A 22,380-nucleotide genomic window follows, 5' to 3' on the forward strand; every position below is an offset into this window, starting at 1 on the left:
GAGAAATTGTCACAGACCAGAGGAGACTGGGAGACATGACAACTAAGTGCAATATGGGACCCTAGACTGGTTTCTGGAACAGAAGATTCCTAAGTGGAAAAACTGATGAAATCTAAACAAAGTTTGCAGTTGAGCTCATAGTAATGTACAAATGTTGATGTCTTCATTCTAGCAAGTGTGCCATGATTATGTAAGATGCTAACAATGGGGGAAACTGGGTATATGGGAACTCTGTATCACCTCTGAAACTTTACTGTAAATCTAAAATTGTTCCAAAGTAAAGTTTACTAAAAGAAATTAGTATAGCATTTAAAAAGTGTACTTTCAAACACTAAGAGTTAAAGTTGTAACAGAGCCAACACAAACAATTCTCTCTGTAGTGAAGTGACTATAAAGGAGAGTGCTTTGATCTAGCAGGGGGTAGAACAAGGTTGTAGCAGAGCAGGCGAGGGGCTGTCACGCACTCAATTCTTCAGAGGTCTCAAAAAGACCACATCATCAACTGGACACACAAGTCATTCCCATCTGCAGGGAGATCTTGCCCTTCCAGTGCAACCCCTTCTCAGCAGTGCCATAAAGACATTAACAGTCTTCAAACAGGGGGAACAGCAATGACTGCACAAATGAACCATCTTGACGTGGATGTTCGGCTGAAGCTGCCTGACTAATTCCAGAGCCTGCCTCTGGCGCACAGAAGATGCAAATGGAAGCCACAAAAAGCAAGCAATAAACTGCCACATTAATAGGTTCCACTTGGTCTGGGTTTCTGAAGGGGAAAGGTAGGGGACTCGGTAAAGCACCACCTTCAAAAATCCAGTTTACAAGGACACCTCAAAGTAATTCCAACTGTGGTTAGGACTGAAATCTTATAGGCTTCTGATCTCTAGAGCAACTACCTTGGGCTCGTCCCTAAGAGCTGTAAGAGCACCAGGAGACACAGGCTAGCTTTAGCCTGCATGTACCTACAAGATAACCAGGGGGGCCACTTCTAGATTTGGAGGTTGCAAATTCAAATCCTTCCTAAAGCTCAACTCATCTTCATAGTACAACAGGAACCCCACATTTCCCCTGAGAATTAAGAAACAACTTGGGTCTGTAGAGGTAAACAGGCTCTAGTCAGCTGCTGGGCTACAAGCTACGGGCTCACATTTCATTTCTAGAGTAGGAAGGCTGGATATGTGCTGCTTGGCGTCAGTGAGAGAGGCCTGAAAGGAGAGAGTCTGAGCACTGGTAAACTAGTGGCCTGAAACATGCCCTGACAGTAAGTAGTGCAAAGGTCAACATTATGAGTATCTTTTTTGTGTCTGCCTCTTTCCAGTCTCAACTTCCAGTCTGTTTTTCTACACTGTTTACTCAACACATGCCTGGCTCTCATGACACCTGCCCAGGCACTCAGATACTTTCACTCTCTATGAACACAACACCTACCTCAGCATCTACGGGGGAAGATGGGACAGCCAGACTCCAGTTCATTAGCTCCTCAGAGGACAACTCCTGTTTTCTGAGGCCCAGGCCCCATCTACAGCAGAGTGACTGTTGAAGGGCTGCCTCTACTCAGCTCTGCTTCCCTACCCATTCTCACTCCTCACCCCATCTTGCCACAGTGTGCATTAAAGACTTATTCCTTAGTTTCATATTATTCTCAAGAATTTCATTTTAAAATGCAAATGCCCCCTAAAGGAACATATTAAGCTACATTAACGCCATTATCAGATCAACCAACGGGCACAAGTTCACAAAGGGGAGAAGATAAAGAGAAGCCCAGGAAAGAGCACTGGAAGCCTGGATAAGACAAGACAGTGAGGAGTCCCCAGTGCCCATAATAGGAAGAGGGGCTCAGAAAGAAAAGCAGAAATGGCAACAAAAAAGATACTACTCCTCTTCACAATTTTTTCAAATCATGCCCTATTTAATAATCATGAGGGACTTCTCTGGTGGCACAGTGGTTAAGAATCTGCCTGCCAATGCAGAGGTCATGGGTTCAATCCCTGGTCCAGGAAAATCCCACATGCCGCGGAGCAACTAAGCCCTTGCACCAAAACTACTGAGCCTGCGCTCTAGAGCCCGCGAGTCACAACTACTGAGCCCGCGCAGCGAGAGCCCGCGCTCCGCAACAAGAGAAGCACCCGCACCGCAATGAAGACCCAATGCAGACAAAAATAAAAATTACAAAAAATAAAAACACATGAGCTTTTGCCTTAACTTGTGTGTGTGGCGGGGGTGGGGGGGCAGGTAATCGCGATCATTGAATCACTTAGTTATTTTCTTCAGGTCTGAGGAAATAAGGATCCCTACTTCCCAAACCCAGTAAAATCAGTGCCATGAAACAAAGAGTGAAAACACGTCTGAGACAAAAGATGAAATCACCTCAGAATGAGGAAAAAAACCCAAATTGCCATTAATCGGGCTGGGAGGACAGACACAGATAAAGGCAGGTACAAAGGAAACAGGAAACACTATTTCTCCCAAGGTCATACAGCAGCTGTAAAATGCTATAATGACCCTCTCTGAGTGGCTACTGCTTTCTTACCAACGACGCTCCCAGACCAGCTTTGTTACAGCCATCTATTACTAAGGATACCCAACTGCCACCCACGATAGCACCCAAGCCCTAATTAATCCTCACTTCTAGTCCTGCCTCAGAAACAGCAGCCAATCCAAAATTGATCCCACTTCCCTAGAGCCTCCTCAGAATCCTTCAGCAGGAACCCAACCTTACAGAAGCTGCTTCCCTCCTCCCTCTTACCGCACGGCATCCCACAGGTCACCTGGAGTGTCTTCCCTCACCACGTATGTCTATCTGGTTTTGTCAGACTACAGGCTTGTTTCAGGTGATCTCTGAACCCAGACGCCTTCCTCTCTTCCCCCTCCCAGCCTCAACTCCCAGAAGCAGAGACTCCACCCCTTCCTACCAGTCTTCCCTTCCTGTACAACTGCCCTCCCCACCAGCTGATAATATAAGGAAAGAGGAGTGAATTCAATGATAAGGAGGTCAAAAAAAGAAAGAGAAGGGGCAGCCCCAAAAATAAAGAAAAACCAGGAGTATATAGTATTCTAGAAGCCTAATGACAAAAGTGTTTCAAGGAAAACAGAGTTATTAAGTGGGTCCAATCCAGCTAATAAATCAAGTAAGTTGAAAACTGGGAACAAAGCACTGGATGTAGTATCATGCAGGTCACTGGTGATTTTGAAAAGAGCAGCAGTTTTAGTGGAATGGTAGGGACAGAAGCCTGAATGGAAAAAATTCGTGAGACTAGGAAATAGGAGGTGGAAATAGCCATTACTGATACTAAATGTTTGAAGGACTTCTGCTATGAAAGAGAGCAGAGAAATGGGGAAGAAGCTGGAGGAGGAAAATTAATAATATTACATTATATGTAAAAGCAAGAAAATTTTTTTAATCAATCCAATCTATAGTTATTGTTTCAAGGCATGTAAAACAATAATGTGTGCCAATATTACATCTCCAAAGGAATTTTTTTTTTTTTTTTTTGGCGGTACGCGGGCCTCTCACTGTTGTGGCCTCTCCCGTTGCAGAGCACAGGTTCCGGGCGCGCAGGCTCAGCGGCCATGGCTCACGGGCCCAGCCGCTCCGCGGCATGTGGGATCTTCCTGGACCGGGGCACGAACTTCTGTCCCCTGCAACGGCAGGCGGACTCTCAACCACTGCGCCACCAGGGAAGCCCCTCTCCAAAGGATTTTTTAATTTTATATTGGAAGAAGTTTAAAATAACTCAAATGTCCATCAGTGAGGACTAAGCTAGAAAAATGAAGACATATCTACCTGAGGGGATACGCCACAGCCATAAAAATGAATGAATATTTCTACAGTGATCTCTAGAATATAATTATGAAGTGAAAAAAAGTAAGATGCAGATCAATATCTATAGTCATGACACTTCTTTGTAAGAAAAAGGACACATTTATATACATTTGCTGGTGTCTGCAAAACAAAACAAAATGCAACACTGAATGGATAATCTATAAATGAATAAATAAAAATGAGCACTTACAGGAAGAGGAAGGCACTATCTGAAGGGGACAGAACAGGAGGGAGACCTTTCTAAATACACCATTCCTAAATTGAGACTTAGGATCACAGAAATGTTCTACATACTCAAGAAAAAAAAAAACAAAAAAACCAACACGCTAGGTCAAAGGGGGACAAGAGTAAGAACTGGAGATTAAAAATAAATTTCCGGGCTTCCCTGTTGGCGCAGTGGTTGAGAGTCCGCCTGCCAATGCAGGGGACAGGAGTTCGTGCCCCGGTCCGGGAGGATCCCACATGCCGCGGAGCGGCTGGGCCTGTGAGCCATGGCCGCTGAGCCTGCGCGTCCGGAGCCTGTGCTCCACAACGGGAGAGGCCACAACAGTGAGAGGCCCGCGTACTGCAAAATAATAATAATAATAATAATTTTCCTAGGATGGTGACTGACACAGAATAGGTGCTCAATAGAAAATTATTTTTAAAAAAAGAAAGAAAATTATTTATGCAGAAATACTTAGCAGTGTGACATTAAAAAAATATTTACTGTGTTGCACTGTTGGAAGTTAGATTCAATGCTAAGAGTAATGTCTGATGATTGCCTATGTCTAACTGTCGCTGGAGGACTCTACCAATGACAGTAAAACAGGTTTCCTATATAAAATCTAAGAGTTTATGATACCTATAAAAAAGGAATATAATATTTGATCCTCCTCTTCATTCACTAGTTTCACTGAAAGTAAATAAAGCACCAAACCCTTACTCTAAAGAACTGGCAATTAAAGGTAAAGAACTAAGTATTTAATCTAGCCTAATTTGTAAAACAATTTCAGGAAAATAAGTCATTGTTGATAAATAAATGTTTCCTCCGCACAAAACTACTCTAGCTAATATATGTGGGAAAAAATTGCCACTTTGTAATCCCTAATTGAAATGATTCAGGCAATAATCAATGAACAAAACCATTAGACAAAAGGTTGGTTGATGGGGAGGAACTTTGGAGGGATCAGGCTGTCACCACTTGAACACTTTGAGTAATCTCAGCATCACTAAGAGCCGAATAATTTTGAAAAAGAAGTACAAAGTTAGAGGTCTCACACTTCTTGATTTCAAAACTTACTACAAAACTACAGTAATCAAAATAGTGTGGTATTGGCAGAAAGACATACAGACCACGGAATAGAATGGAGAGCTCAAAAATAAACCCTCACATTTATGGTCAAATGATTTTTGACAAGAATACTAAGAGCATTCAATGGGGAAGGGAAGTCTTTTCAACAAAGGGTGTTGAGAAAACTGGATATCTACATGCAAAAGAATGAATTTGGATCCTTACCTTACACCATATACAAAAATTAACTCAAAATGGATCAAAGATCTAAACGTACGAACTAAACCTCTGAGAAGAAAACAGAAGGAAAGCTTCATGACACTGGATTTGGAAGTGATTTCTTGGATTTGACTCCAAAAGCACAGGCAACCAAAGAAAAAAGATAAACTGGACTACATCAAAATTAAAACTTTTGTGCATCAAAGGACACAATCAACAGAGTGCAAAGGCAAACACCGAATGGAGAAAATATTTACAAATCAATATCTGATAATGGGCAAATATCCAAAATATATAAAGAACTCCTACAAAATAAAACTAATAACCTGATTTGAAAATGGGCAAAGGGCCTTTTGCCTCGCTGCATATGAGAAAGCAAGATGGGTCACCAGCAGCTCTAATGGAACCATCCAAGAAAATCAGGCCAAGGTTCTTGCTCTTGCTGCATCTGCTCAAACCTGCACAGTACGATCCAAAAGTACAGCCTCAATATGTACCACCAGTGTTTCCCAACAGTACACGAAGGAGATGGGCTTCATTAAGTTGGACTAAGCTAACTTCTTGAATGGGTCATCCAGGACATCTACCTTACCACAGAAACAATGCTAGCTCTTTGTACATTAAAACAAAAACAAAAACCCTTTTCAATTGAGAGTTTTAATGTGAATGGAATAGTCAACTGACTATAGAAATCTCCTTTTAAAAATTTACTATTATCTTCTCAACGGATTCATCTTCAAAATATGTGGCTTATTTTCCCTCAGTTATATAAAAGTATTCACACTGGAGGGAAAAATGGGCAAAGGACGTGAACAAACTGAAGGACCTAAAAGCACAGGTAAAGATGCTTGATATCATTCATCATTAGGGAACTACAAATCAAAACCATAATGAGATACTACCTCACACTCATTAGGATGGCTACTGTCAAAAAAACAGGAAATAACAAGTCTGTGCAAGATGTGGAGAAACTGGAACCTTGCACACTGGTGGGAGGGTAAAATGGTACAGCCACTATGGAAACCAGTATGGCATTTCCTTAAAAAATTAAAAATAGAATTGCCATATGGTCCAGCAATCCCATTTCTAGGTATATACCCAAAAGAACTAAAAGCAGAGTTTCAAAGAGATATATGTATACCCGTTTTCATAACAGCATTATTCATAATACCAAAAGGTAGAAGCAATCGAAGTGTACATTGATAGATAAATGATTTTAAAACTGTGAGATATACATACAATGGATTATTCAGCCTTGTAAAGTTGGAAAATTCTCAGCCATGTTACAACTTGGATGAAACTTTAACATGAACTGATATAAAAGCCAGTCACAAAAGGACAAAAACTGTGTGATACCACTTATATGAGGTACCCAGATAGTCAAATTCAGAGACAGGAAGTAGAATGGTGGCTGTCAGGGGCTGGAGGGAGAGGGAGAAGAGGAGTTATTATTTAATAGGTACAGAGTTTCAGTTTTGCAAGAGTTCTGGAGATAGATGGTGATGATGGCTGTATAACAATGTGAACGAGCTTAATGCCACTGACCTGTATACTTAAAAATGGTTAAGATGGTAAATTGTTATGTGTATTTCACCACAATTCAAACAAACAAAACCCTGAGGCCCAGTAACTTTAAATTAGTTGCTCAAGGTCAATCACTATTATGTGGCAGAATCAAAACCAGAGGTCAGATCTATTAACTCCTGGACTAGTACTTATCTATAACATCAGGCAGCACTTTTTTTCCCCCTGGTCAGTTTTGAATGTTCCACCAACCAGGAAAGAGAGTACTTATGGAGACAACTATTCCTGGCAGAAAAGATGGAAATACTAACATCTTAATAATTTGAAATTTTATAGCCTACTAATAAAGTATAACTGAGTGGATGATAGCACAATTGCAGAAAATATAGCATGAAAGTACATTTAAGCAACTTAAATTGCTAATTTAAATCTCAAAGTATAATTATGTTTTAAGGGTAACACAGGGAATCAAAACTATAGCACATTAAGAGCCAAACGTATGTAACTGGAAAAAAATATACAGATTAAAACTGGCATTTTAACAATCGTTTTGCATTAACTTTGAAAAGCACTTAAATGTAACATTGGATAAAAGGGCTTAACATTTATTGCTCATTTTACATGCAAATAGGGAGAAAAATGGCTGGAATTCTCATTCCTTTACTACTTCTACTGCATTTCTCAACCAATCTGATTGCGACACACTTGGTGCTTCTTCATATCTGTAGTATTTTTACCAAAGGGTAATTTAAAATAGAATATTTGAACAGAAGAAGTACTTCCAAGTATTTAGTTCAAGAACCAGAAAGTCAAATTTTAGACTAGCAACTGATTTACTTAATTCAACCTTAAGTAGTTCCATTAAAAAAAGAGAGAAAGAGGTCTGTTCTTCTTGGTACATGTACTTTAAAGTAAGGTTTAACTTAGGACTGATATCTTTCTGCAGAGGTATATGTATGTTTTGAATACTAAAAAGCCTAATAACAAGACATAGCCCCATCTGTCTTTTTTAAAAAACTCAAACGCTATCTTTGACATAATCATGGACAAAAAGGGTAAAACAGCATTACTGATGGTAATTAGTTATCCTTGGTGAGATCTCTGATAATGTACTACATCAACTCTCCCTTCCCCCTCCTCCTAAAAGAGGATGGGCTTTGTTTCTGGGTTCAGGGAAACTGCTCCCAGTCAACATCATCATCCTAGCTGGACCAATGTGAGAACTAGCGAAACAAAGAAAATAGATACCCCTTCCCCTCAACATTCTCTCCTAAGAAAACTACATTACAGACGTCACATTCACTGACAAGTCAGAGTCAGACAGAGACAAAGCAGAACTTGTTAAATGTTTCTTCATTCTCCTTTCATTTTTCACTTTCTTCATCTCTTTGGTCCTACCCAATCTTCCTAAGTATCCCTTCCTCTTCATTTCCATTGCAGGCCCTTATTAACAGGCCCAAAATTTTCCTGGCTTGAATCTGGGCACAGAGCTTTGAGGGAATGAATGACTACTAATCCCTAGACTAAAGTAGCAGCATCCACACACAGCGGGTCTTGGGACTCACTCATAGCCATTGGGACTTCCCAGTCCTACAAAGGGAGCCACCCTCACCACCCTCTCACAGCAGAGGTACAATGCATTGGGCCTTTTAGTCTGGGCCATGACACTCAGCTACTCATCTCTCTTCCAGATGACCTGTGGGTGTAAATATGCTTCAGAGTACCATCACCTTCAATCTACCTCCCACTCTTTTGCACACAGAACCCTCAACTCATGCCAAACTGCATTAGTCATGCTCAACCAGAGTTTATGCTTATTTACTGCAATCTGGAAATGTGATACCCTGTCACCAATCTGAATCTTTTTAAAATACTGCATATCTGGGAAAGCCCCTTCAGACACCATTTGACCTAGAAAGTTATTATTTCCTAATGTTTACTATTTTTTATTACTGAAAATAAGTTTTCATAGACTTCATTATTTTTAAGACTTTATTTTTAGAAGAAGATGTAAGTTCACAGCAAAACTGAGAAGATAATATACTCTCTGCCTCCACATACATAAAATCTCCTTTACTATCAATATCCTACATAAAAGTGGTGTATTTGTTACAACTGATGAATCTACACAGACACATCATTATCACCCGAAGTCCATAGTTTATGTCAGAGTTCACTCTTATGTTGCACATTCTATGGGTTTTAATAAATGTATAATGACATGTTTCCACCACTATAGTATCACAGAATAGTTTCACTGCCCTAAAAATCCTCTGTGATCTGCCTATTCATCCCTCCCTCCCCTAGCCCCTGGCAACCACTATTTCCACAGTTTTGCCTTTTCTAAAATGTTATATAGTTGGCTACATACAGTATGTAGCCTTTTCAGATTGGTTTCTTTCACATAGAAATATGCACTTAAAGGTGTTCTGTATCTTTTCATGAAGTGAAAGCTCATTTCTTTTTCATGCTGGATAGTATTCCACTGTCTAGATGTACCAAAGTTTATTTACCCATTCATCTACTGAAGGATGTTTTTGATTGCTTCCAAGTTTTGGCAATTATGAATGTAACTGCTATAAATATGGTAAGAATATTTTAGTTTTGTAAGAAACTGCCAAACTGCCTAACGAAGTGACTGTACCACTTTGCATTCTCACCAGCAATAAATGAGTTTCCGTTGCTCCACATCCTTGCCAGCATTTGGCATTGACAGTGTTCCAGATTTTAGCCATTCTAACAGGTAGGTAGTGGTAACTTACTTTAATTTGCAACTCTCTAATGACAAAATGTTGAACATCTTTTTATATGCTTATTTGCACCTGTATATCTTCTTCGGTGAGATGTCAGTTCAACTCTTTTTTGCTTGTTTTTTGAGTTGTTTGTTTTCTTATTATTGAGTTTTAAGAGCTTTCTGTATATTTTGGATAATAGTCCTTTATCAGATGTGTCTTTTACAAATGATTTCTACCAGTCTGTGGCCTGTCTTCTCATTCTCTTGACACTGTCTTTCACAGAGCACTTAAGTTTTTAATTTTAATGAACTCCAGCTTATCAATTCTTTCTTTAGATCATGCCCCTTTGGTGTTACATTTAAAAACTCATTGCCTATAATCAATTCACTCTGCTGCACACCTGAAACACAATATTGTAAATCAACTATACTTCAATTTAAAAAAAAAAAAGTCATGGGAAATTCCCTGGCAGTCCGATGGTTAGGACTCCATGCTTCCACTGCTGAGGGCTCTGGTTTGATGAGCTGTGAGGCACAACCAATAAAAGTCATGGCCGTACCCAAGATCATCTAGGTTTCTGCCTATGTTATCTTCTAGGAGTTTTACAGTTTTGCATTTTATGTTTAGATTTATAGTCCATTTTGAGTTAATATTTGTGAAGGATGTAAGACCTGTGTGTAGATTCATTTTTTTACACGTAGATGTCTACTTGATCCGGCACCATTTGTTGAAAAGAATACCTTTTCTCCAGTGTACTGTCTTTGCTCCTCTGTCAAAGATCAGTTGACTATATTTGTGTCAGTACATTTCTGGGCTCTCTCTTCTGTTCCAATTATCTATTTGTTTATTCTTTCACCATTACCACAATATCTTGGTTACTTTATAGGAAGTCTTGAAGTCAGAGTGTCCGTTCTCCAACTCTGTTCTTCTCCATTGCTGAATTGGCTACTCTGGGTCTTTTGCCTTTCTGTATATAATTTAGAATCAGTTTGTTGATTTCCACACAATAACTTGCTGGGATTTTGATTGGGACTGTGTTCAATCTGCACATCAAGCTGGGAAGAACTAATATCTTGAAAATACTGAGTCTTCCTATCCATGAACATGAAATATCTCTTCACTTACTTAGTTCTTCTCAGATTCTTTTCATCAGAATTTTGTTGTTTTCCTCGTATAGATCTTGTTCACACTTGGATAGCTTTACACTTAAGTACTTTATTTTGGGGGGATAAAAACATAAATGGTAATGTGTTTTTAATTTCAAATTGAACATGTTCATGCTGGTTTATAGGAAAGCGTTTAATTTTTGTAAATTAATCTTGTATCCTGCAACCTTGTTATAGTTGCTTATTAGTTCCAGGATATTTTGTTGTTGATTCTTTCAAATTTTGCCATCTGCAAAAAAAAAAGATGGTTTTATTTCCTCCTTCCCAATCTGAATATTTTTTATTTCGCTTTAATTGTCTTATTGCGCTAGCAAGGACTTCCAGTACGATGTTGAAAAGCAGTGGACTTTCCTCTGCCTCACTTCTGATCTGAGCAGAAAACTTCTAATTTCTCATCATTAAGTATGATATTAGCTAAAGATTTTTTGTAAATAATCTTTATCAAGTAGAGAGCGATTCCCTTTCTTCCTAGTTTCCTGAGAGTTTAATCACAAAAGGTGTTGGATTTTAACAAATGGTTTTTCTGTATCTATTGGTATGAACATGTGACTTTTCTTCTTAGCCTGTTGATGTAATGGGTTATATTAATTGATTTTTGAATGTTGAACCAGCCTTGCATGTCTGGGATAAATCTCATTTGGTCATAGCATATGTTATTCTTCTTACACATTGTTGGATTTGATTTGCTAATATTTTGTTGATGACTTTTGCATCTATGTTCATGAGAGATAAGGGTCTATGATTTTCTTTCCTTGTACTGTCTGTCTGGTTTTGGCATTAGGGTAATGCTGGCCTCATAGAATAAGTCAGAAAGTATTCTTTCTGCTTCACTCTTCTGGAAGAGATTCCAGAGTAGTGGTAAAATTTCTTCCTTAAATGTCTGGTAGAATTCACCAGTGAACTCACCTGAGCCTAGCACTTTCTGTTTTGTAAGGTTATTAATTGTTGGTTTAATTTCTTTAATAGATATGGCCTATACAGATTATTTCTTCTTGGGTGAGCTCTGGCAGATTGCACCTTTCAAGAAATTGGTCCATTACACCTAAGTTATCAAATTTATGGACATTACATCTGTTTGTTACCAACATGACTTGCTCATAATATTCCTTATTAACTGTTGAATGTGCATGGGATCTGTAGTGATGTTCTCTCTTTCATTTCTGATTTTAGTAATTTGTATCTTCTACCTTTTTTTCTTAGCCTGGCCAGAGGTTACTGACTTAAATCAATCTTTTCAAAACACCAGTTTTAGGTTTTATTGATTTTCTCTATTGATTTTCTATTTGCAATTTCACTGCCTTCTGCTCTACTCTATATTTTTCTTCTGATTTAATTTGCTCTTATTTTTCTAGTTTCCTAAAGTGGAAGCTTATATTATAGATTTTAGGTTTTTCTTTTTTTCTAACATATGTATTCAATGCTATAAATTCCCCTCTGAGAACTGCTTTAGCTGCATTTCACAATTTTGATAGGTGTTATTCTCATTTGCATTTAGTTCAAAGTATTTTTAGATTTCTCTTGAGATTTCTTCTTTGATCCATATGTTATTCAGAAGTGTGGGGATTTTTCCACTATCGTTCTGTCGTTGCCTTCTAGTTTAATTCCATTGTGGTGTAAGAGGATACGTTGTATAACTTCTATTCTTTTAAGTTTGTTAAGGTGTCTTACGGCCCAGAATCTGGTTTACCTTGGTGAAAAGTTTCATGTGAGCTTCAGAAGAATTTGCTGCTGTTGGATGAAGTAGTCTGCAGATGTCAATTATATCCAGCATAATGATGGTGCTGTTGAGCTCAACTATGTCCTTATGGTTTTCTGCCTGCTGGGTCTGTCCATTTCTGATAACGAAGTGTTGAAGTCTCCAACTAAAATAGTGGAGACTTCGTCTATTTCTCCTTTCAGTTCTATCAGTTTTGCCTCACAGAGTTTGATATCCTATTGTTAGGCACATATACATTAAGAATTCTTATGTCTTCCTGGAGTACTAACCCCTTTATCATTATATACTATCCCTCTTTATCCCTGATAATTTTCTTTGGTCTGAAGTCTGCTCTGACTGAATATAGCTACTTCTGCTTTCTTTGGATTAGTGTTAGCACAGTACATCTTTCTCCATCCCTTTATTCTTAATGTATATGTACATTTATATTAGAATTTTCTTGAAAACAATGTAGAGTTGGGTCTTGTTTTGTGATCCATTCTGACAATCTCTTTCATTTGTACATTTAGACTACTGAGGTTTAAAAGTGGTTATTGATATAGCGGGATTAATATCTACCATATTTGTTACTGTTTTCTATTTGTTGCTCTTGTTCTTTGTTCTGATTTTTCTCTTCTACTCTTTTTCTGCCTTTTAGGTTTTAATTGAGCATTTTACATGATTCCATTTTCTCTCCTTTCTTAGTATAACAATCAGTTTTTTTTCTTTTAATGAGGTTGTCAGTTTGCAATGTACATTTACAACTAATCCAAGTGAAATCATAAATGACACTACCCACTTCATGGATAGTGCAGGTATCATATAATAGCAAAATACTCCTAATCGCTCCCTCCTGTCCCTTGTATCACTGCTGTCATTCATTTCACTTATTCATACACACACACACACACACACACACGTATATATATGTATGTAAACGGTTTATACACAGATACACACAAACACATATAATTGAACACAAGCATACACAATTGATTACACTGTTGCTGTTATTATTTTGAATTGTTATATTAGATCAATTAAGATTAAGAAAAATAGGGACTTCCCTGGTGGTCCAGTGGTTAAGACTCCACACTCCCAGTGCAAGGGGCCCGGGTTCCATCCCTGGTCAGGGAACTAGATCCTGCATGACGCAACTAAAGATCCCACATGACGCAATGAAAATTTTGCATGCAGAAACGAAGATCCCATGTGCCGGAACTAAGACCCAGCGCAGCCATATTAAATAAACAAACAAACAAATAAAGGATTTTTTGGGGTTTTTTTTTTGCGGTATGCGGGCCTCTCACTGTTGTGCCTCTCGTGTTGCGGAGCACAGGCTCCAGACACGCAGGCTCAGCGGCCATGGCTCACGGGCCCAGCCGCTCCACGGCATGTGGGATCTTCCCGGACTGGGGCACAAACCCGTGTCCCCTGCATCGGCAGGCGGACTCTCAACCACTGTGCCACCAGGGAAGCCCCAAGTAAAGTTTTCTTTTTTTTTTTTTCTTTTAATTCCACCTTCCTCCCAATTCTCAATGATGGGGCTGTGAGGAACTACAGGCACTCTTCCCAATTCTCCCTCTTAATCAGCTTGGTAAAACTTTTCTCCGGATTAGAGATGAATCTCTTCCAGTTCTAGTTGACACTTGAGCCAAACTTCCAGTGCGCAACCTTACTACTATAAAACAGCCACTGCCTTTTAGTACTAAAACAGCTAGAATAGGGGGGGATCTCTAATGAACCGCAAGAGGTTCCTGTCTCTGAACCTACTCCCTTTTGTTTAGGCCCTTTGGGAGATACTTACTCTGTTCTCTTTAGTTCATCCACCCCTACCCATTTATTATGCTGAGACTTCTTAGACAAGTATGCTAGAATTTGGGAGAAATAATTCTAGAATTTGACAGTAGTCACCAAAGTAACACACTAGGTGAATTAAACGACCCTTTATTTGTTCGGTCTCTGATGGTACTAGAGCAGATTCTGGAAACACTGATCATTTGTTCCTATTGAATCAGCTACCATTTCCTTATGGGCAAAATCTCCAAATGATGTTAGCAAAATTCACAGCACACCTCCCATCAGCATTCAAATAGATCCCTCAAAACCTCCTCCCCCAATTAATCAATACTCTATAAGTAATGAAGTATTTCAAGGCATAAGGCCCATCATAGAAGATTACAAGGCTCAAGCTCTCATCATCCCTTGTACTACCCTCTGTAACAGTCCTATTTTATCAGCGATAAAACCCAAGGGCCAAGGACAGAGATTTGTGCAGGACCTCTGAGCAATAAACAACATTGTTATCCCTCAACACTGTGTTGTTCCTAACCCTCATACATTACTAACATCCACTCCCACAGATGCTGAAAGCTCAGCCTCTGTACACCAGTGCCGAATCGAATCTCAGAGACAGGGTTTTGGTTGAAGTAGAAAAGAATAGCTTCATTGCTTTGCCAGGCAAAGGGGGACACAGAGGAATCCTACCCTTGAAAACTATGTGTCCCCCAAAGTAAAGTATTTTTAAACAAGAATAAGAAACTTTTAAAAGAATAAGACTTTTAATCCTACTTTCACTTACTCATTCTCCAATGTGTTTTCTTTGTATTTTTAAAATCTGGTTAATATGCTAAAGATTTTAATGGAAAAAGCAGACAACATGCAAGAACAGATGGATAATGTAAGAGAAAGGTAGAAATTCTAAGAAAACAAAACAAAACAAAAAAGCCAGAGATCGAAAACTGTAACAGAAATGAAGAATGCCTTTGATGGGCTCATTAGTAGACTGGACCCAGGTGAGAAAAGAATTTCTGAGCTTGAGGATATGTCAGTAGAAACTTTCAAAACTAAAAAGCAGGGCTTCCCTGGTGGCGCGGTGGTTGAGAGTCCGCCTGCCAATGCAGGGGACACGGGTTCGTGCCCCGGCCCAGGAGGATCCCACATGCCGCAGAGCGGCTGGTCCTGTGAGCCATGGCCGCTGAGCCTGTGCGTCCAGAGCCTGTGCTCCGCAACGGGGGAGGCCACAGCAGTGAGAGGCCCGTGTACCGCAAAAACAAACAAACAAAACTAAAAAGCAAAGGGAAAAAAGACTGGGAAAAGAAATGGAAAAGACTACCCAAGAACTGTGGGACAACTACAAAAGATGTAACATATGCATAACTGGAATACTAGAAGGAGAAGAAAAATAGGAACAGAAGAAATATTTAAAGTAATAATGACTGAAAGTTTTCCTAAATTAACATCAGACACCAAGCCACAGATCTAAGAAGCTAAGAGAACACCAAGGAAAATAAATGCTCAAAAAACTACACATAGGTAAATCATATTCGTAATGCAGAAAATTGACAATAAAGAAAAAATCTTGAAAGAAGCCAGAGGAGAAAAACCGTTTACTGATAGAGAAACAAAAATCAAAGTTATATATGACTTCTCAGAAATCATGTAAGGAAGCAGAGAGTGAAGTGAGATATTTAAAATACTGAGGGGGAAAAAAAACCTCCCAGTCTAGGATTTGGTACTTTGCAAAGTTATCCTTCAAAAGTTGAAGAGAATGATAATTCTAACACTCCTGTCATGTCTGATTCTGGTTCTGATGCTTGTTCAGTCTCTTCAAACTGTGCTTTTTGTCTTTTCCTTTTCTGTTGAAAGGTGTACGTGAATATACTGTGTAAAAGGAACTGCAGAAAAGAGTCTTTTAGGTGTAGGGGGAGGGGAAGCATTCTGCAGTCCTATGATTAGGCCTCAGTCTTTTGGTGAGCCTGTGCCCCTGGACTATGAACTTCATCAGTGCTTCTCAGTTTTCTTCCCCATTTATGGGACAGGACGGCTAAGGGGACTGGAGCTGGGCATTTCCCTTCCTCTAGGTCAGTTAGGCTCTGATAAACCCACAGCAGGTAAGGCTCTGGTAAAATAATTTCTCCTGAGAGCAGGAGATATTACCCAGACAATATTCCGGGTAATTTCAAAACAGTTACTTTCCCCCTTCCCTGCCAGAAGAATTAGGGGATTTTTTTTCTCCAATATCCACTGGGAAAACCTGGTAGAGATTCTTGAGGTAAAACTCACGAAAGCGTGGGGACACTCCTAGAGTCTTCATCTCTCAGGCTTGTCCACACTGAGCCTCCAGTAATTTGTCAATTACAGTTCTGGTTTTTCTACCCCAGTAGTGGTTTCCACTGGTGGTTTCTGCTCTGGTAAATTTTAATTCTCTGCATAATTTTTAGTGCACATTAAGCTGCATATTCTTCTGCCTTGGGTATTCCACATGTTTAACACCTTTCTCATTTTATGACCTGGAATCTTTGACTCCACCCTGAAGATGCCACCAGGCATCTGACATGGAAAAACCTTAAGGAATCTTTACTAAGAGAGTTCTCACAAGACAAGTTAACAGTTGAGGAAGGATTACCACATAAGGTTTCACAATATAGTCATATCTTTTAATAGCAAGAAGAAGGGGCTTCCCTGGTGGCGCAGTGGTTGAGAATCCACCTGCCAATGCAGGGGACGTGGGTTCGAGCCCTGGTCTGGGAAGATCCCACATGCTGTGGAGCAACTAAGCCTGTGTGCCACAAATACTGAGCCTGTGTTCTAGAGCCCAGGAGCCACAACTACTGAACCCAGGTGCCACAACTACTGATGCCCACGTGCCTAGAGCCCACGCTCCGCAACAAGAGAAGCAACCGCAGTAAGAAGCCACGCACCACAACGAATAGTAGCCCCTGCTCACGGCAACTAGAGAAAGCCCGTGTGCAGCATTGAAGACCCAACGCAGCCAAAAATAAATAAATTTATATATAAAAAGAAAAACAAGAAGAAGAAGAAGAAGCAGTAGCAGCTGCAGCATCTAACACCTATTCATTGCTTACCATGCCAGGTGCTGTTCTAAAAGCTTTTACATGCATTAACTCCTCAAATTCCCTCAAAACCCTATGAGGTGAGGACCATTTTCCTTATTTTATAGGTGAAGAAACTGAGTCATTGAAAGCTAAAATAATTTCCTAAAGGTCACACTGCTACTGCACTGTTGAACTAGAAGTCAAACCCAGACGGTATGACTTCAAGGTTCACGCTGCTACTCTAGTGTCCTTCTTAATAAAGAAGAATATTTAAGAATTTAACTGTAAGTGAGACAAGTAAATTATGGTTTGTTCATTCTTAGTAAGCAGCCCAGATTCTGTTTTTGAGATGGCTAATATATTTTATTTTTTGATCACTATTTATATACCTTGCCCCAACACAGCAAAAAGAATTATCAATCCATAGAGACAAAAAGTACATTAGTGGTCACCAGGGGCTCTATGAATGAGGAGTGACTGCTTAATGGGTATGGAGTCTCCTTTTGGGGTAATAAAAATGTGTTGGAACTAAAAAGATGACGGCTGCACAATTCTGTGAATGTACTAAATGCCAATGAATTGTATGCTTTAAGTGGTTAACTTGTTATGTGAATTTTATCTCAACCGAAAAAGAAAGAACAATCTATAACATTTTGGTTAATAGTAGGGGGAAGGTTCTAAAATATTAGTTAATAGGAAAAAAGTAGGTTATACGATTATATGTAGCACAATACCAAATTTGAAAAACAAAATTTTTTATGCTTTTAATATTTGGATACATACACTAACAGTGTCTATATCTGTATTTCAGAATAAATGTTGTTTTCTTTATGTTTTCTATATCTTCTAGGTCATATATTTCTTTTATTATCAGGACAAATACATTTTTTAAAGAATTTAATCACAAATAAGTTTAGTGATGTAATTGATTTAAAAGTCCTAAAATAATAAAATGGTTGAACCAAATTCAAATATATCAATACCTATAGTAAATGTGAATAGTCTAAACACACCAATTAGAAGAGATTGTCAGAAAGGAAAAAAAAATAGCCTAACTATATGCTGTCTGTAAGAAGCTCCAAATATAATAATATAGGGAGGCTGAAAGTAAAAGGCTAGGAAAAGATACAGCATGCAAACACTAATCAAAGAAAGCCAGAGTGGCTATATTAATATCAGACTTCAGAGTGAAGAAAATACCAGTGACAATGAGGGACATCACACAATAATAAATGGGTCACGCACCTTGAAGACATAATCCTAAATGTGTATGCACTTAACGACAAAGCTTCAAAATACATGAACCCAAAACTGACAGAACTGAAAGGAGAAACAGACAAGTCCAAAACTGAAGTTGGAGACTTCAACACTCTTTTCTCAGTAATAGATAGAACTAGTTGATCCCCCCAATAAAAATCTATAAAGATATAGAGAAATTGAACAACAGCATCAACCAACTACATCTCACTGACATTTATACAACACTCCACCCAACAATAGCAAAATACACATCCTTTCGAGGTACACATGAAATACTCACCAAGATAGACAATATCTCTTGGGTGTATCTCCTGGGTCATAAACACCTTGACAAATTTAAAAGAATTGAAATCATACAAAGTATGCTCTCTTAACATAATAGAATTAAACTAGAAATGATCAAACAAGATAACAGAAAAATTACCAAACATTTGGAAACTTAACTACATACTTCAATACAATCCATGGGTCAACACAGGAAGTCTCAAGGGAAATTAGGAAATACTTTGAACTGAATGAAAATGAAAATACAGTATTTCAAAATTTATGATAAGCAGCTAAAAGCAGCACTCTGAGGGAAATTTACAGTTGTTGTAGACTAAACATTTGTATCCTCCCCCCACCAAATTTTTATTTTGAAACTTAATCCCCAATGTGAGTGTATTTCGAAGTTGGGCCTCTGAGAGGTGATTAGATCCTGAGGGTAGAGCCCTCATGAATGACATTAGCATCCTTATTAAAAAACATCCCAGAAAGGACACAAAGGCCACCTTATGAAGTAGGAGACTAGCCCTCAACAGACACTGAATCTGCCAGCATCTCTATTTTAGACTTCCCAGCCTCCAGAAATGTAAGAAATAAATTTCAGTTGTTTACAAGCCACCCAGTCTATAGTAGTTTATTACAGCAGCCCAAACAGACTAAGAGAATAATATTAAATACCTACATTATAAAAGAAAGGTCTCAAATCAATGACCCCAAGCTTCCATCTTAAGACACTAGAAAAAGAAAAAAATAAACCCAAGTCAAGCAGAAGGAGGGAAATAATAAAATTAAGAGCAGAAATCCAGGGACTTCCCTGGTGGTGCAGTGGTTAAGAATCCACCTGCCAATTCAGTGACACGGGTTCGAGCCACGGTCTGGGAAGATCCCACATGCCACAGAGCAACTAAGCCTGTGCGCCACAACTATTGAGCCTGTGCTCTAGAGCCCGTGCTCTGCAACAAGAGAAGCCACCACAATGAGAAGCCCACGCACCACAACAAAGAGTAGCCCTGCTCACCGCAACTAGAGAAAGCTGGCGCACAGCAATGAAGACCCAACGCAGCCAAAATAATAATAATAATAATAAATAAAAAGAGCAGAAATCCATGTAACTGAAAACAGAAAAACAGGAAAATCAATGAACCCAAAAGCTGGTTTTCTTAAAATTAAGAAATCTATCAAGATTATTAAAGAAAAAAAGAGAGGAGACACAAAATATCAAGAATAAGAGCGGGTTATCACTACACACAGAGAAAGCATTAGAATGATAATAAAGGATAGTACAAACAATTCTACACACATAAATTCAATGATTTAGTGAAAAGGATCAATTCCTTGAAATTACGCAAAGTCACCCAAGATGAAACATAACCTGAACAGATCTATAACTATAAAAATAAACTGAAGGGCTTCAGTGGTGAAGAATCCGCCTGCCGATGCAGGGGACATGGGTTTGAGCCCTGGTCCGGGAAGATCCCACATGCCGCAGGGCAACTAAGCCCGTGTGCCACAACTACTGAGCCTGGGCTATTGAGCCCACAAGCCACAACTACTGAGGCCGTGCACCGAGAGCCCGTGGTCGGCAACAAGAGAAGCCACCACAATGAGAAGCCCACGCACTGCAACGAAGAGTAGCCCCTGCTCGCCGCAACTAGAGAAAGCTCACGTGCAGCAACGAAGACCGAATGCAGCCAAAAATAAATGAATAAATAAATAAAAAGAAGAACCCTCCAGGCCCAGGCTTCACTAGCAAATTCTTAAGAAGAAGATGGCCACCAATTCTACACAATTTGTTACAGAAAACAAAAAAAATTGGTACAACATACCAGAGTTTATAGAGCTGCAGGCCACTAGCCACATGTAGCTACTGAGTGCTTGAAGTGGAACTACAGCCACACGTTGAAATGATACTATTTGGGCTATACCAAGTTAAATAAAATGTATTATTAAATGCTCTTTAAAGTCTTATTAAGACTTAGGTCAGATAAGGTCTGCTTTCCTATTCACTTCTGATTTCTAAATACAAAAGACAATTGTAAAACTAAAAAAGGAAAAAATGACTTTGAAGTGGCTACTAAGCCAAAGCCTGACCCACTGTAGAATTCAGTTACTTTCAAGACCATCTCAAAACAAAGTACAAGCAAAACTCTTAGAAATCATAAGAGGAAACTGGAAGGACACTGATCACTACCAAGTAAAATCCAGAGGCTCAAAGCATTCCTACCTGGAGCCAAATGTCTGACATTGACATTCTCTTTGTAAAGAAAGGAAACCATAAGCTCTTTAAAGTTAAAAGGAGAAAAATTAAGAGGGTTTTTTAAAAAGGGATTTTGTTTTTCAAGATAAAGATTACAGAATGAACTAATTTCTAAGTGATAAATATCTTTGCCATTCCAAGGAAAAACTCATTAGAGCACTGTGTGGCTAATGTCAAAGCATCATTACAGGAAGAGAATGGAATTTGCTTTTCAGTAAAAAGATACCCTCTTCAAAAATTCCTACAGTTAACTGCAAGACTAATAGGAGGTATATATGTATTTATTTATGGCTGTGCTGGGTCTTCGTTTCTGTGCGAGGGCTTTCTCTAGTTGCGGCAAGTGGGGGCCACTCTTCATCGCAGTGTGCAGGTCTCTCACTATCGCGGCCTCTCATATTGTGGAGCACAGACTCCAGATGCGCAGGCTCAGTAGTTGTGGCTCACAGGCCTAGTTGCTCCGTGGAATGTGGGATCTTCCCAGACCAGAGCTCAAACCCGTGTCCCCTGCATCGGCAGGCAGATTCTCAACCACTGAGCCACCAGGGAAGCCCCTAATAGGAGGTTTTTAAAAATAACAGCTACATTTCGAGCAATAATTAAGGAATATAAACTGCATCATAAAAATTAAAATATCAGATAAACCTTAAAAGCCCTATACTTCAATTACTTTAGACACTAATCACCATTCTGTTAAAATAAAATAACCACATATTTTTCAGTAGTTATATAGCCCCACACCCACAGTTTTGCTTTCTGTGGTTTCAATTACCCAAGGCCAACCTCAATCTGAAAATACTAAATGGAAAATTCCAGAAATACACAATTCATAAGTTTTAAGCTGCACACCATTCTAAGTGGTGTAATGAAATCTCATGCCTTCCCACTCCATCCCACCCAGAACCCCCAACCATGGACATCATCTGCTCCTGACATCCAACCATTCACATTGTCATGGCTTGATGATCCAGGATCACCCAAAGCAAATGATCCTCCTTGTAGGTATTTTATCATCTCACATCTTCACAAGAAGGGCGATTACAAACAATAAAATATTTTGAGAGAGAGAGACAGAAGGAGAGAGGGAGAGAGACCACATTCACATAACTCTTATTACAGCATATTGTTATTACTGTTCTATTTTATTATGTTATGTTAATCTCTTATTGTGCTTGATTTATCAATTAAACTTTATCATAGGTATGTATGTACAGGAAAAACCAAGTATATATGGGGTTCAGCACTATCCGTGGTTTCAGGCATCCACTGGGGGTCTTGGAATGTTCCCCCAAGGACAAGAGGGGGACTACTGTACTGATAAATTAGAT

At 39.1% G+C, this 22,380-nt stretch overlaps 1 protein-coding gene and 1 pseudogene across 4 annotated transcripts in view; one reads left to right on the top strand and one right to left on the bottom strand.

The window, feature by feature from the left end:
* The window catches only part of ILRUN (inflammation and lipid regulator with UBA-like and NBR1-like domains), a 121,970-nt gene that overhangs the window by 31,196 nt on the left and 68,394 nt on the right, over positions 1–22,380 (bottom strand). The gene's annotated exons all lie outside the window — the stretch shown is intronic.
* LOC132528115 (small ribosomal subunit protein uS14-like) lies at positions 5,696–5,867 on the top strand (annotated as a pseudogene).

Source organism: Lagenorhynchus albirostris, chromosome 10, assembly GCF_949774975.1.
Source record: "Lagenorhynchus albirostris chromosome 10, mLagAlb1.1, whole genome shotgun sequence".
Taxonomy (NCBI): Eukaryota; Metazoa; Chordata; class Mammalia; order Artiodactyla; family Delphinidae; genus Lagenorhynchus; species Lagenorhynchus albirostris.